Genomic DNA, 12,829 nt, shown 5'->3' on the forward strand with positions numbered 1-12,829 from the left:
TCCCAGAATGCCCCATACCTTTGTTGAGCCAAGATGTGCCGTGGAAGATGCAAGCCCAAGCAACCTTTAAACCTAAGGCAGGAGAACTGCATCCCTGGGTACCCACAGAACGAGGGCTGGCACTGCAGGGATCTCTAGCCAAGTTGGTCCTACGCCACAACTCCAAGAATGAATAGAATCCCCTGAACTATTCCAGAAGAAACAAGTAAGGCAGTCAATGTTGAAGTCTGTGCCACAGAACACTCAGGGAGGGCTATTAATGCCACTCCTATAACAATTCAGCTAAAACCTGGATTGCCCCAATAAGAAAGAAGAAATATCCTCTAAAGCAAAAGCTTTCAGGGGCATTCAGCCCATTCTGGTCCAATTTCCAAAATACGGGTTAATCAGGCCATGCTGATCACCTATACTTCCAGTCAAGAAAACTCATTCAAATGATTACAGGTTTGTGAAGAACCTTAGAGCTATCAATAACATTTGCGATATTCATCTTACAGTAGCCAACACTTACACCCAGTTCATCTCAGTCCTGCCATGTCACTGCTGGTTCACAGTGCTAGCTCTGAAAGATGCCTTCTTTTGTGCCCTGGTTAAAGAACAAAGTCAGCTCCTAATTGTATTTGAGTGGACAGAACCTAATACTAAAACTTGCTTTCAGTACTGTTGGACACTGCTCTCATACACACTGCTTGGGCAACTTTAGCTGGGGACTTGAGAAAAAGTTAATTAACAGAAGGGATCCTACTCCAGTTTGCTGAAATTTTCTAATCACTAGCCTTACTAAAGAACTTTGTTTTCAGGACACAACAATGGTGTTAAATCACCCAGCAGCATGCGGCTACAAGGTATATAAGAAGAAGGCCCAAATTTGCCAGGAAACTTTTCCCTATGCAGGGTGCTTGAGTTTTAACCACTAACAGGAGACAAGCCATCCTGTCTATCCTTGTTCTGAAAAATTGTAAACAACTGAGAGTCTTCTTGGGAATGGCCAGCTTACACTGCACCTGGATACCTAACTATGGACTAACGGTAAGTCCTTGTATGAATTCCTTAAAGGGCCAGAGGATTCTCCATTCATATGGGATTTGGAACATGAACAGGCCATTCAGCATCTCAAGAAAGCATTAGCCTCTGTACCTGCCCTTGGACTCCCAGATGCCAGAAAGCCTTATAAATTATATGAACATGAAAGGCAGGGGCTAGCCTTGAGGATCCTGGTCTAAATGTTGGGCAAGGTGCCACAACCCATCACCTACTTTCCAAAATAGCTGGATGGTATAGCCAAGGGTTGGCTCCCATGCCCAAGAGCAGTGGCTGCTACCTGCCTACTACTCAAAAAACTTGAGAAGTTCACTCTTGAACAAGATTTTACTATATATGTGACACTAGATGCTGACTCTCTTGGAGCAGAAAGAGGGCTACTGGCTCACTGCAGGACACCTGGGGAAGTACCAAGCTATGTTTTCAGACAACTCAGTAATGATGCTGAAGACCATCAGCCCTAAACCCAGCCACCCTCCTGTCCGTTGCAGAGAAGGTCCCCCTGAAGCACAATTGTCTGGATATCATCGATTAAGTTTCTGGCTGCTGACCAGATCTGCAAGGTACAGCTCTGGAAAACCCAGACTGGGACATACTCATGGATGCCAGCTGTCTCGTGGCTCAAGGAAAATAAGGAGCGACATAAGCGATGGTTGCCAGAATGAACGTTATTGAGGTGCCCCTCAACTGGAACCTCAGCAGAGAAGGCAGAATTGGTGACTTTAACCAGGGCCCAGATGTGCTCTGAAGGTAAAAAAGTGAACGTACAAATGGACTCTAAGTATACTCTTATGATTGTACATGCACACGGAGCAGTATGGAAAGAAAACGGTTTACTTAAGGCAGATAACAAGGACGTTAACTATTTACGGCAGATTTTGGAACTGCTAGAAGCCATATGCAAACTTTCCACAGTGGCAGCCATTCATTATCCTGGGCCTTAGCCTGCAGTCTCAGAAGTTGCAAGGGAACGGTCTTCACAGACAAACTGCCTTCGGCATGGTGGACATCATAGCCCCTCTACTGCCACAGGTAAACAGAGTCCACTTTGCCCCTCAACATAATCCAGAGGAAAATAAATATGCAGAAGGAGGAGGAATTACCAGAATACAAGGAGGCTGGAGAACAAACAGAGAAATGATACAGAGACCCACTAATGTCTGCCCAACTGCCACAGCCCCTAGAGAAGGGCATGGCAAGTGTCCAAGCGCCCCTGTGCATTCCTAGGAGCTAATAAAAGGTGCACTTCCCCTATCTCCTATGCACTCCCAGTAAGTAGCATCCAAGGATCCTTAACTTCCCTGCAGGCTATGTCCAACAAGCTGAAAGATGTAAATCCCCATTTATTCCCTTTTCTTAGTAGTCATATGTTTGAATAATACCAATGTAGTCAAAAGTCTTGTGATTAGTACAGCTTTTGCATGAATATAATAATAATTTTTGTGATTTATATAACTTTTTGCAGAATGCATGATGTCTTGGGCCTTGTACACTCCCTTTACTCTATGGCAAGCCTGTTTAATGCTTCTGCTGGGCCTTACTGATAAAAGCTGTGAGATACCTCTGATACCTGGCACCAGTAAGTCTGGACTGTAAAATGTCACTATCAGTAAAATGCAACTGTAACTTAAGTTCTATACAATGCCCTCCTGGTCACGGCCTAATCTATAGGAACCCGAAACTCTGGACTTGAAAAGCAGACTGTAAAACTTGAAGGGAGGGCAGAACCAATTCAAAAAGGCCAAAAGCCCATGAAGGGCGCAGAGAACAGTCAGAAGGGCACCCCCAAGATGGTGCTGCCACCCTAGACAACAAAGGCCCTAGGTTCTGGCTTTTTCACGCATGGTTCCCCTAGTGCACATCCAATCATTTTCCATAATGTAGCTAGCTTTGTTATACGTCCAATGGGCCTGCAACACGGCATCTGCCCACCCTGCTCCCAGGCCACTCCTCCAATAAAACCTAGCGCTGCCCCTTCTGGCCGCTGTCAGCCTAATAAATACAGCCCTCTCCCTGCATAGCTCTCTCTCGTGTGCTCTCTCTCTCTGACTCTCTCCCCCCCCCCCACTTCTCCTTGGTTACAGTCCCTTCCTGTAACTGCCCCTTTTTAATAAATCTCTTGGTTCTGGCCGGGTGTGGAGTCATTACTAGCGCTGAAGTCCGTTCAGTAAAACTTGAAGGGAGAGCAGAAGCAATTCAAAAAGGCCAAAAGCCCACTCCACTCCCTGGATTCAAACTCAGAAATGAAACTCTGAAAGGAAGGAACCTTTAAAATGTAGAGTATATTTAGTTTAATGCAGCCATTTCAAAACAGCACAGCCATTTTGCTTAGGCCTTGCTCTTTCAAATCTCTTGCTGCACAGCCTGCACGCCCCATATGCTACTTGCCACGTAATCATTAATGAAAAGAATGTTTTAGTCTTAGAAATTAGCGATTATACAGAATGCCTTGAGCATGTCCTGCTTGCTAACAATTTATCTTAGGCATTTGTGTTAATAGTTGTTATCAGCTGCGATGACCTCTAGCATACCACTGGGAGCCATGTTTACTGATACATTGTTATTACCCAACAGGACTATCCCAGCCCACCACCTGAGATCATGGAATGTTGATGCCAGGCAACGTCAAGACACGTAATTTATGTGACTACTACAGAAACCAAAGAATACATTTTGGACACTCCCTTTGGCCCAAACCTCCTCTGGGTCTCAGACCCTGAGCTTTAGGGGTTTGCTTGAGAGCCCTTAAATATGCCTAGTCTTGCCTTGGAGTGTCGGCCCCTTTTCCGCCTGGGAAAGGCGAATAAACTTCACTTCTTTCTACTTCCTTCCTGGCTGCAATCTTGTGTTCCCATGGCACCCACCCACCTTGCCTCAGTTTGCCCTTCCAAACTCTACACGTTCCCTGCCCCTTTGATTGGTTGGTATCAAGGGAGAGCAGCCAAGTGTTACCTGGACTGAAACAATCTGGCGACTATGAAGGGACCTCGGCCAATGGAATCTTCTGAGAGAGACGCCCTAGCAGCTGCCAGAGCCACTTTGTGCTCTGGGGACTCTCTGGAAAGGAGTCTTGCCAACCAGGACCAGCCTTTGATGAGCTGGTAAGAAAGAGACCTTGCTGGGTACCTGATCTTGTAAAGCAGACATACTTATTTGGTAAGCCAACCTTGGACATGTGTGGGGGGTGGGGGAGCTTTCTCACTTGGGCTATCTGGGGCCCACTTTGTAGGCATCAGAGAAATGCTGCACTGACCCATGAGTGCTTTTTTTGGGATACCCTTTTGTTTGTATTTGAATTTACTAAAAAAACCCAGCTAATTTGCTATGCTTCATTTGATGGGACATGTCATATTTTTAAAACTTGATTAGTGTGCATTTCTGTTATGTCATTCTATGTTTTCCTAAGTGTTACTATCTCCCTTTGTGGAGTATTTATGCAGGCAGTGAAAACACCTAGGAGAATAGGGAGCTCCACCTTTATGAACCCAGACTCCAGTCTGGGCCAAAGATAAGAGGCACTCTTCCCTTTGGTCTGTGCAAACGTGCGAAGGTGTTGGGGATCACTGATCATGACATGGAAGGTGCTCACAGGGCTCTCTCCGTTCCAGTCATAAGGGACTCTGTGGGCTCCGGAAGGTCCCAGGCTGGATCAGACGCTCCGCAGACCTGAATCCACACCAGATGGGGAAAACGATGGCCGGAGGGTTGGAAAGGGTCCCAAATGCAGATCGCCTGGAAGCTGAAAGGGCTCCCAGTGTTCCTGAGAGCTGCCCCATTTAGGAGGCGAGCGTAAGGACTGGGCCCCGGGGCCTCTTGAGTGCTCTCCGCACCCTGAGGGAAAACTGAGACACGTAAGAGGAAGGGAGCTCCCACCACAGGCAGCATATTTGGACCTGGAACACTCAGTGCTGTCCGAAGGTAGGGATCGCTTGCCAGTTCCACCTCATGTCTGCACTATCCTCAAACGTAAGCCTACTCTGTCTGGTTTCCTGCATCTTGTTTCTCCCGACCTGTCAACACTGCTATAATTTCTGTCTTTCTCTTGTCAAAGATGTGCAAAAGGTACCTGCTGTGTATGTGAAATGCTACTGGCTATCTTGAATTATTTTGCGGGACTACACCCCACCCCCTTAAGCTTGCGGTCTCCTTCATGGATCCCAAGGGAGAGTCCATTCTAATCATCTGTAAAGGAACATAGAAATCTCTTTTATACGCTATTCTGTCTTTGGTTAACTCAATGCAAGGTGACTCTAATCTTGGAGGAAATAATTTTGCAATCATATGCAAAAGGGTAATCATCCTCTGGCAACTAAGGGATTTAACACATTGTTCTTGTTTTCAAGTGCTAGCAACCAGCTTACTCAGAAGTCAGTCTGTTTCTAAAGGTTTAAACCTTTCCTGAGCTTGTGATCAACTGTCTGTCCCTGTAAAACTGTTAAAAGGTTTCTTAGAAGCCAGTAGTACATTTCTAGATCGTATTTTAAAATTTAATGCTAGAGAACACCACTGCTTGCATTTTAAGGTCTTCTTTATGATTGTACATCACACGCTACAGACAAAATTTTATTGTCAGGCTTTCCATTCTCAGGAAGGAAGAGGAAGACTCCCTTAATGACCCTCTGTTATCTCAGGTGCTATTTTCCAGCACTCACTGGGGTATTAAGGCAGAGAGGAGGAAGGGAATCAATCCCAGTGGCCTCCTGCTGATCTGGCCTGGGTTCAGCCTCAGGAGCCCCGTTAATTCTACCCAAGCTGACACCCCTCGGCCATGTAAGCCCATTTATCCTGTGCCTCCAAGAACCAGTCCTGCGGGAACCACATGCATTCCATCCTCCTCCTGAACTAGTGTACCCATTACAGGAGTTTACAAATGAAAAGACAGGAACGATGTGGGTTACATCACATTTTCCTATAATAAATCTGGCACAGTGCCCATTAAGATTAGGAAGCTCCTCGGAAAATCCCTCTCAATTTTAAGGACTTTCAACCTGTAGCCTCACCTTTGATTTAACTTGGGGTGATGTTAATGTTATTTTCTCCACCTGCTGCACGCCAGAGGAGAAGAAGTGCAATTTTGAGGCAACACAAACGCAGGCTGACATAACAGTCAAACAACAACCTGATAGGTACGCAACTGGAACAGTAGCTGTTCCTAACACTGATCTCCAATGTAACTGGCAACTGAGAGGGGCTGATACAGCAAGAAATGATCATGTGTTTGTGTGTATCAAGAAAGGCGTAAAGAAATGTATAGTCAAACCTGTTAACTATGCCAGGGCAAAGAAAATCATGCAGGGTCCAGATGATAATCCTCTTTTCCAAGTTAGTTAAAGCTATTAAGAAATAAATTAATCGACACAAAGCCCAGATGCGAAGAAAATAGCGGCAGGGGTCGAAGCGGCGGCCGAGGTGGTGGTGACAGAGGTCAAAATGGAGGAGGACAGCGGCGCACCCAGCGGCCGAGCGGCTATGGGGCTCCAGGCCCTAAGAGTGAAGGAGAACGTCCTGCTCAGAATGAGAAGAGGAAGGAGAACAACGTAAAAAGAGGAGGCAATCGCTTTGAGCCGTTTGCCAATCCAACTAAAAGATACAGAGCCTTCATTACAAATATCGCTTCTGATGTGAAACAGCAGTCACTTAAAGACCTGGTTAAAGAAAAAGTTGGTGAGGTAACATATGTGGAGCTGTTAATGGACGCTGAAGGAAAGTCAAGGGGATGTGCTATTGTTGAATTCAAGATGGAAGAGAGCATGAAAAAAAGCTGCGGAAGTCCTAAACAAGCAAAGTCTGAGTGGAAGACCACTGAAAGTCAAAGAAGATCCTGATGGTGAACATGCCAGGAGAGCAATGCAAAAGGGGATGGCTACGACTGGTGGGATGGGTATGGGACCGGGTGGCCCAGGAATGATTGACATCCCACCCAGTATCCTGAATAACCCTAACATCCCAAATGAGATTATGCATGCATTACAGGCTGGAAGACTTGGAAGCACAGTATTTGTAGCAAATCTGGATGATAAAGTTGGCTGGAAGAAACTGAAGGAAGTATTTAGTATGGCTGGTGTGGTGGTTCGAGCAGACATTCCTGAGGATAAAGATGGAAAAAGTCGTGGGATAGGCACTGTTACTTTTGAACAGTCCATTGAAGCTGTGCAAGCTATGTCAATGTTCAATGGCCAGCTGCTATTTGATAGACCGACGCACGTCAAAATGGATGAAAGGGTGTTACCAAAGGGAGATTTTTTCCCTCCTGAGCGTCCACAACAACTTCCTCATTGGTGGTATTGGCATGGGATTAGGACCAGGAGGGCAATTGATGCCAATCACCTGAATAAAGGCAGTGGAATGGGAAACAGAGGGCCAGCAGGAATGGGAATGGAAGGCATAGGATTTGGAATAAATAAAATGGGAGGCATGGAGGAGCCCTTTGGTGGTGGTATGGAAAACATGGGTCGATTTGGATCTGGGATGAACATGGGCAGGATAAACGGTGGAGGTGGAGGCAGTATCCCCGGGATCGAGAGGATGGGACCTGGCATTGACTGCATTGGGGGTGCTGGCATGGAGCGCATGGGCGCAGGCCTGGGCCATGGCACGGATCGCGTGGGCTCTGAGATTGAGTGCCTGGGCCTGGTCATGGACCGCATGGGCCCACTGGGCCTTGACCACATGGCCTCCAGCATCGAGCGCATGGGCCAGACCATGGAGCCATTGGCTCCGGTGTGGAGTGCATGGGCGCTGGCATGGGCTTCGGTCTGGAGCGCATGGCCGCACCCACTGACCACGTGGGCCAAACCATTGAGCGCATGGGCTCTGGTGTGGAGCGCATGGGCCCTGCCACTGAGCGCATGGGCCTGAGCATGGAGCGCATGGGCCCTGGTATGGATCGCATGGCCACCGGCCTGGAGTGCATGGGTGCCAACAGTCTGGAGCAGATGGGCCTGGAGCGCATGGGCCCTGCCATGGGCCCGGTCCTGGGTGCTGGCATTAAGCGCATGGGCCTGGCCATGGGCGGCGCCATTGAGATGGAGCTGGCATGGAGATGCAGCTTTGACCGCGCCATTGAGATGGAGCGTGGCAACTTTGGAGGAAGCTTCGCAGGTTCCTTTGGTGGAGCTAGAGGCCATGCTCCTGGGGTGGCCAGGAAGGCCTGCCAGCTATTTGTGAGAAATCTTCCATTTGATTTTACAGGGGAGATGCTAAAGGACAAGTTCAGCGAATGTGGCCACGTGCTGTATGCCGACATCAAGATGGAGAACGGGAAGTCCAAGGGGTGGGTGTGGTGAAGGGTGAGTCGCCAGGGGTGGCTGAGCGGGCCTGCCGGATGATGAATGGCATGGAGCTGAGTGGCCGGGAGATGGATGTTCGAATTGGCAGAAATGCTTAAGCAGTTGCCTTTTTTAAACATCGATACCAGACCTCTGCATTTGTATTTTTTCTTGTTAACCATTTTAATTTGTTGGCTGGATGTATAAAGATGCTTAAAAAATCCAGTTGCTTTTTGGGGTAATTTGAATTACTTTTTTAATGACTGGGATTCCATTTGACTGTTTGCATTGAGATTGCAATGTGCGCATTTTTTTTGTAGTTTGGCAGCTTGTTGACATCGAATATGACTTTGATAATAAATACCAGTTCCTGAAAATAAATAAATAAATAAAAGATAAATTAATCTAGACAATGTGTTGGAAGAGCAAATCGTCCTAGAAACTTTTTTCATCAGCTAATCAGATCTGGATATCCAGAAAAAGCTTCAAAAGCTGGAGTTAGAACTGCAAACACCAAGTCTCCAATTAATAAAGGAGGGTTTAAGGTTTAAGGTTTTTAACAATCGAGACACTGGGGGGGAAGAACAAAGATTCCAGGATGAGCACCAGAGAGACAAAAAACAGGCAGACCTGTTGGCAGTTGTCATTAATGGCAGAGCTTCAGCCACCCCAAAGAGACCTGGTAAGAACAGACCTGCTAAGGGGAATGGTATCAACTGCTACGAATGTGGTCAATCTGGGCACTTGAAGCACAACTGTCCTCGCCGGCCTAGGCCCCAGGACCTTGTCCAACAAGTGGACTAGGAGGTCACTGGAAGAGCCAGTGTGGCCTCTCCTGAAGGTGAGGGGGAACACCTAGCTTGGCGTTGGTGGCCACTGAAGGGGTTTGAGGACCACGGCCCAGCCCAGTGTTCTGTTTGCCATCACCCCAAAGAATTCCTGCTTCTGTTTAGACATGGCTGGGGCACAAATTAATTTCTTAACCAATACACAGACTAAGTTTTCTGTCTTTGTGTTCGTGCTGAACCTCTTTCTCCTGATACCTGCTCCTTAGTGGTACTTGAGGGTGTTCCAAAAGTTGGACATTTCACTTTATCCCTAATCAGAAGTTACTAAGAGGTTAACTCAGATTATGAATGTAAAAAGTTATCTATAAAAAGGAAGAAAAGTCAGAAAGTTAAGGAAAGATGTAAAGAAAGTTGTGGGTATGGAAGCATATTTTTGGTAAGGAAGGATATAAGGAAAGAGAATGATTTTGTGTAAGAAAGGATCTTGTATGGTAAATTTTCCCCAAGAATAGAGTGAACGGTTATTTGGGAAAGAAGGAAAGTATAGGACAGAATAAGGTTCAAGCATGTTGAAAAATGGTATGAGTATGTCAATAATGGTATGTGGATGGTCTGTGAAAATAAATGTGTGAAAGGAATTCTATGAATAATCAAGTGTACAAGAAAATTAGTTATGGTTTATTCTGTGAATTAACCATTAATATCACTCAATGATGTTAGGCCAAAATGCCATTATGTTAAAGTAACAGTCTTTTTCTTTTCCATCAATCATTGCTTAAATATCATTTCTGCTAAATGCTTTGAAATATAAGTTTTTGCTTCTGAACTACTTTTTGTACACATTGTCAGCAAACTGATGTCTTAAACTTTTAATAGTCTGAATTTTATGTCAGACTAGTCACATATATAGTCAAGTTAGCTAAAATCTAAAAGGTGTCATTCAGCGCAAATTGCTAATAACTTTAAAATCTTCTAGAACTCTTATTAAAAAAAAAACACCTGTGTGCTCATGAGCACTGCTAGTCCAATACACAACTGCTAACAGAACAAGGGTTAATTGCATAAACTGAACTAATAAAAAAGAAATTATTTTATATCTTCTTTGTTTAAAGTATTACTAATGATTTTTGCTATATCTTCCAAAGTCAAAATAAAAACTTTTTCTTGGAAAAATTTACAGTTTTTTTTTACAAATAGGTAAAGTATGGTTTTGTAAGCAAAATTTAAAACATCTAATTTTCTCTCTACCTAATTCCTACAAAATGTAAAAGAACTGTTAGCCTGGCGTGGTGGCTCAAGCCTGTAATCCCAGCACTTTGGGAGGCTGATGCAAGAGGACTGCCTGAATCCAGGGCTTCAAGACCAGCCTGGGCAACCTGGTGAGACCACATCTCTACAATAAAATAAAAAAAATTAGCTGGGTGTGGTGGTGTGTGCCTGTAATTCCAGCTACTTGGAAGGCTGAGGTGGAAGGATCGCCTGAGCCTGGCAGTTCGAGGCTGTGGTGACTATGAGCATGCTACTGCACTCTAGCCTGGGTGACAACGAGAGACTCCAACTCAAAAAAAATTATTAACTAATTTCTAGCAGTGTGGTTGTTTGCATAAGTTGAATAAGAATTTGTTTTCTTCAGTAACAAAATATGAATGAAAACACTAGTTATTTTACCAATGCTTTAACTGAAATAATATTTCAAAACAGACTGCAGAAACAGATCCGGATGCCTTAGATCAGACAGGGAGGGACTGTCTATCTCTGGCTAGACAGAATTATGCCCACTGCCAGCTTCGAATAGCCACAGAAAACGGGCCTTCACTCCTCAGCATCCCACATGATTATGGGATCGAAGTTCTCTAAGGGGGAACTGAGGCAGGGTCGCTAGCATAGGTTAGACAGAGGTAAATTTCCTGTCAATAGTGTTTAGAAGGCATTCAGACATTTTTACAATTTCATTTTACTGCAAGTCAAGTGGCAGCCTTCCCCATCCCCTCAGCAAATCCAAAGCAAACTCCATCAGCGAAAGACTAGGACAGCCCAACCTTTCCATTCATGGGTTAGCATAATAATCACTAGAAATCTTTCGGAGACATAAGTACTCTGAACACAGGTATTTGGTAGTGCGTTGTTCAGGGGCCAAATCAGTCCCTGAAGTAGGACTGATTTAAGTCCCTTTAAAATTGTTTCTGGTAGGCATTTTTCTTACACCTATGGAGGAAATGGAGTCACAGGCACGGAACATGACATATTCATGAGAAAATATGTTGTCTATTTGGGACACATTTTAACTACAGTTTGTAGGACTGCTTCCCCAAGAAACTTCCTGAATCACAGAGAACCCAGCCATCGCCTTGCACCCAGGGGAACAAGTGCTGTTAAATGACTGGAGAGCCAGGCCTGGTGGTGCATGTCTATAATCTCAGCACTTTGGGAGGCAGAGCTGAGGATTGCCTGAAGCCAGGGGTTCAAGATGGGCCTGGGCAACTTGGCGAAACCTTGACTCTACAATAAATACATCCTAAAAAATAGGCTGGGTGTGGCGGTACATGCCAGTAGTTCCAGCTACTTGAAAGGCTGAGGTGAGAGGATGACCTGAGCCCAGCAGGTCCAGGCTGCTGTGGCCATGAGCGTGCCACCATACTCCAGCCTGGGTGGCAGAGTGAAATTCCAACTCTCACACACCCCCCCCAAAACAATGTCTTGTATGCTTAAAGTTTTGCAAGTAATTTACATTTACTTGTAAAAAATTATATACATATTAAACACACACACACATAAGCACATGTATATGTATATGTATATGTGTATATAGACCCACACACGCACATATATGTGTATATTCCAGTCCTAAGCTGCATCCTGATGAAAGAAAATTACAACTAAGAGTTAAAAGAAACATGGTGGGGAGGGTCAGGACGATAGCAGCTGAGCCAGTCTGACTGTGTGAGTCCCGTGCAAGGGAGCATATGGAAAATTTTGTGTAGGTGCTGGTGAGTGAGTGGGCATGTGAGTGGTTGACTGAGTGAGGGCTAGGGAGCTAGCGGCCAGGGCTCTACTGGTGCACGGCTGCTCGGCTTGGACCCTAATGACTCCTGGGATGCAGAAGCCAAGCACCATTTTAAAAAAAATCAACAAAACCCTCCCTGGGAAGAAAATGCTGGGAGAGAATGACTAAGTCAGGACTCGTGAGCAAGGGGCCAGTGGCCTGGTGTAACAGCTGGTGCTGCAGCTTCTCTACTTGGTCCCTGGATCTTCCCAGGTCACAGAAGCCCAGCACCACTTAAAAAAAAGTCGGACAGCCGGGCTCGGTGGCTCAGTCTGTAATCCCATGCTTTGGGAGGCTGAAGTGAGTGGATTGCCTGAGCCCGTGGGTTCGAGACCTGCCTGGGCAGGCAAGACCTCATCTCTATAATAAATCAAAAAAATCAGCTGGGCATGGTAGCGCATGTCTGTAATTCTGGCTACTCGGAAGGCTGAGGCAGAAGTATCGCCGGAGCCCAGCAGGTCGAGGCTGCGGTGGCTGGAAGTGGCCACTGCACTCCAGTCTGGGCGACAGAGTGAGACTCCAACTAAAAAAAAAAAAAAAAAAGTCAGACAAAAGTTTTCCCGTGAAGAAGTGGTGGGGAGAGACTCCCCTCAGGCTCTCTCTCACCACTGCAGCAGGAAAGACTGCAGGCTCCAGGCGTTGCCTCACCACATCAGCACCTGGCCGGGCACTGGCAGCAGGGCTGCAGA

The 12,829-nt window shown here is 45.9% G+C and overlaps 1 pseudogene; it reads left to right on the forward strand.

Annotated features, from left to right (window-relative positions):
• The first annotated feature begins 4,017 nt into the window (after positions 1 to 4,017).
• LOC103255142 lies at positions 4,018 to 8,428 on the forward strand (annotated as a pseudogene).
• The last annotated feature ends 4,401 nt before the right edge of the window (positions 8,429 to 12,829 follow it).

Source organism: Carlito syrichta, unplaced genomic scaffold (assembly GCF_000164805.1).
Source record: "Carlito syrichta isolate Samal-C Ts95f unplaced genomic scaffold, Tarsius_syrichta-2.0.1 Scaffold287880, whole genome shotgun sequence".
NCBI classification, from domain to species: Eukaryota; Metazoa; Chordata; class Mammalia; order Primates; family Tarsiidae; genus Carlito; species Carlito syrichta.